The sequence below is a fragment of the Symphodus melops genome (assembly GCF_947650265.1).
Source record: "Symphodus melops genome assembly, chromosome: 2".
NCBI lineage: Eukaryota > Metazoa > Chordata > Actinopteri > Labriformes > Labridae > Symphodus > Symphodus melops.
This window is the reverse complement of record NC_136692.1, coordinates 1,249,515-1,253,874: the sequence shown is the minus strand read 5'-3', so window position 1 is coordinate 1,253,874 and position 4,360 is coordinate 1,249,515.

Here is a 4,360-nt window from a genome sequence, read left to right as displayed (position 1 = left end):
GAAGTGATGTCACTGACAAAAAGTTTGGACACTTCCTGTTCGAGTTTGATCGAATCATTTTGAGGAAAAATTTGTTGTACGTTGCGTTTCTCGTTCTTGCTGGCCACGCCCCCTTACTGACATCACATCCTGTTGGATTCTACTGACTCGTGAAGCTCGTCTCTCTCGTGACGATTCAGAGACCGTCTGCTGCTGCTGCCTTTGTTTTGTTTTCGTGTTTTTTTGGGAGGTCGTCCTCCTCGCTCTCGTTTTCTCCGCCTGCTGTCGCTTCAAGTCTGACGATCGGCGCCAACCTTCTCGCGGTCGCCACCTCAGACCACTAAGTTATGACGGCTTCCTAAAAGGTGTGTGAGGTGTGCGTTCTGTGTGTGAGAGATTTTTAATACTTCAAAACACTTTTGATCCCAAAAAAAAAAAAAAAAAAGAGGACACCTCTGCGGTTGAGTTTTAAACTTTTAAAATCGACCGCTCATGAAGTCATATTTTAACCAGACGACGGAGCGGCTCCGTGTTCGAGCTTTGACCTCACAAAGTCATATTTTGTAAACGTTAACTTGATGAGTGAGCGTGCGGTAGAATCAGCGACGCCTTTATTTTGAAAATCTAAATACAAAGTTGCAAAGAAGCAACATTAAGTAGTGTGGTGTGTTTGTAGAGAGGGCGATTTGTGGCGTGTCTGCATGGCGTCCTGTGATGTCACACACCACCTGAGCCTGTCAGGGACCAGAGCAGGATGTTGCCGCCATTACAGCCCGTTTAATTGCTGCAATCTAATCCGGCAATTTCTGAACCTTTCTGTCTCGTGTTGGAGTTCTTGAAACCACTTTTTGAAGATCTCGCTCTCAGAGTGGGCGGGTACTTTTTGGACGTTGAGTTTATTATGTTGCAGAAAGAAAGGAAGTAGCCACCAGAAGGGACCATATTTGGGAAAAGAGGGAGGAGCCTGAGAGTTAAATTTTAGCAAGGTGCGTCTGTAGTAGAAACATTGTGATGCTAATTATCGCCATGGTAGCGACCTGTCAATCACAGCAGTTGGCAGCTGATTGCTTTATTTATTTTAGAACCAGAAGTGACCATATATGGATGAAGTGGGCGGAGCCAGAGAGGAGCAACCTATAGAGGACCGCCTGTCTTCTCTCCATGTATACATAAAGAGTCTTTAGCTCGCGTTGGCACCTAGTGGCTGTTAGAGGAACTGCAGGTGTAGGATGTTTCTTTTCCAGCTTTAACGTTTGTTTATATAAGATTATATTTAAACGCCTCGGCAGGAGGTCAGACGCTCGTCGTCGTTTTATTTTGCTCTCTGTTGAAGTTTGATGTGGACCAAAGATTTTTACGTTGCCTTTCTTTTCTCCGTGTGCGTTTTTCATTATGTCGAGGAGGCGTTTAATTTGTCCTCCATCATTCTCAGCTCTGCGGTTTAAAAAAAAAAAAAAAAAACCTGATTTCAGTTTCACTTTCGGTTGTTTTTGTCGAAGCTTGTCATGCTGCCTAAACGAGGTTTCCACGGTTACATCAACTGGACGCTAAACAGTGAAAAAGTCTGTAATTACAAACATTTCATGATAACAGTGTAAAACTTGAACTTTCATAAACGACGCAGCTTCAAATCATTTTGGTGGAAGTCCAAGTTTTAAGGAACAAAACACTAAAGTTTATCCTCTTTGTTTCTTTCTGTGTGAGGTGTTCAGAAAGTGTGTGTGTGTATACGAGTGTGTGTGTGTGTGTGTGAGTGGTGTGTGCATGCATCCTCTGAGCCTTGCATGCCCTCCAGCAGCTGGACATCGTTCGTCGTCCGCTCGTCAGCCTTAAAAATTAAAAAAACGCTATTTTCAAACAAAAACAACAAAAAAACCCTTAAAAATAAAGATTCTGCTTCGGAGAGTTTTCACGCTCCTCCTGTCGATTCTGTAAAGTTTGTACTTTTAAGGCAGCACACATTTTCTTTGTTTTTCCTCTCAGATCTTTATGGATATAAATAGCTGCACCATGTCGACGTGTGTACCTGTTGGTTCTATTTATTTGAAAAGAAAAGAATAAATATTTCTGAACTTTACTGAAATCTGGATTTCTTCTTTCTAGAACGTGTTCAGCCCCTTTAAACCCTGACACAGATGGACTCTGCAGATCAAATGGAGTTTGAAGGTTTTTTTCCACCACCGGGGGGCGACAGAGACTAGTTAGAGATGCTGCTGTGACGTGAACGTTTAATAAATGTTTTTATGCTTTGATGGCTGTGATCAGCAGAGCCTGATCCCAGCCCAGACTTCCAAACTAAGAGGGATGAAAATGAGCGAAAGAGAACGTGAAGGTCACACGATGAAGAACAGAACACGCTTGTTGTCACGACATCAGAACACGTTTTTTTTATTTTTTTTTATTGTTTTTTTTATTTGAGGTGTTGCTTCCTGTGTGGTCACGTCACAAACGCACAGATGAGGCACAGTAAATAAATAAATAAATACACAACGAGCGAGTGTGCAGCTTTACAAATATCTTACAAAACCTGCGTCCGTCTAGAAATATAAAGTTTTCTTTTTCAAGCAAACGTCAACACTCGGGTGGTTTCGAACCAAACTGTTCTGGTGACTGCACCGCACATCAGCCGGGACTTTGTGTCTGCATTCTCATCGCCATGGTAACTGCTGATATGAACCTTGAAGTGGTGTCTTTTTTGGTTTCCATCCGAATTCATTTTTTTTCTTTTTTTTTACGGCCGTATTTGAACCGGCGCTGCCCGCTTGGACGACTGCAGCCATGACACCTAGGTTGTGGGCACTAACCTCTGGACCACAGGCTTCCCTTCGCTCCGTAACTTTGAATGATTCTATAAGTTTGTGTTCACAGAAGGATTTTAAATAGCGCCGGTTGCATACAGAGGCTAAGTCCTCAAGAATGGCGTCGAAGGATCAAATCCAACCTGTTGCTACTTTCCCGCATGTCATTTTTCACTATCTATCTCTGGAATTAAGGCATAAAAAGCCTAAAAAAATGGCGTTTTGGTGATTCTGGATTGGTTCTCCCGTACGACCAATCAATGTGCACTGGCGTATGGACCAATCACTGTGCACATGCGGCACTTACGAGTCCGTCTTGAACTGAGTTCTAGAAACCAAAAGTCGTTCAGAGTTCTTGTGGTGCAGAATTTTAAAAAAGTTGGCGGGTCCAAACAGTTCCTAGAACTATGACGAAGTTTCTGCGGCGTGAAAAGGTCTAAACTCATCTTCAGAGACTTTCAAACTAAAAGTCTGAATTTGTCTGAGGACGTCGTCACAATGAGAACGGGAGCGCCGATAGCCTAGCGGTTACGCTGCACTCCTCAGATACAGAAGTGATTGTCGTCATTGTAGCGGCTGCGGGTTTGAATCCGATATCGGCCCTCTGCTGCATGTCGTCCCCTTCTCTGTCTCGTCCCAACATTTCCTATTTCTCTCTTCAGCTGTCCAATCAAAAAGAAAGGCAAAATCGCCCAAATATTCATAATAATAAAAAATAAATCCAAACGCGAAAAAAATTCACAATAAAAAAATAAGTTTTCCGTTTTTTCAGACGAGTCCCAAACCAAAACAGAAAAATGTTTTCATTTATAATCTAAGTTATAATAACGCAGGTTATTTTTTATATTTACAGAATATCCATCCAGTTAAATCACAACGTGCACATAGTCGTGTGTTACGATCCCTATCGCACACTTTTGTTTCAGTCGAGAACCGAAGAGTTAAATGTTACATAATGTAATGAACCTTTTATTTAAAAGGTATCAGAGCCTTCAAATCCGCGGTCCACATCTCCAGTCTGGGTGTGCAGACTTTGGAGAGGATATTTCTGCAAGTGCCACATTCATCATGAGATTCATGAAATCTCCTCGACCAATCAGGAAACATTCATCACAACGTCGTCGGCAGACTACAGGTTGATAAAACATCTGTGAGGCAGAGCTCCCAAACACTCATTCTGAAGAAAGTCTGATTTTTAATGGCTCTACTTTCATCTATTTAATTCCAGGCAAATCCTATTTTTTTAGAGCTTTCGACCCTGCTCAGAACAGGCCGTTTCTGTGTCTGTAGCTTTAAATATGTAAATGAGCTGTGTCTGACCACGCCCCCTCTCTGGAAGGGCTCGGGTGTACTCTGTGCTTTCTGGCTCCATGTCCTATTGTTTACGGTGAGAAGGCAGACTCAGAGGGCAGAACAAACACCTAGCTGTGGGAGTGTCACCCACCTGGGGGAGGGGCTACTGCCCTTTGTGATGTCATGAAGGGAACATCTCCAAACGGCCTGTTTGAGCTCACATGTTCTGTAAAGTGGAGCAGGCAGAAGACTGAGAGGATGGACTTTTCTTATCATTGGGGGGTTTGGAG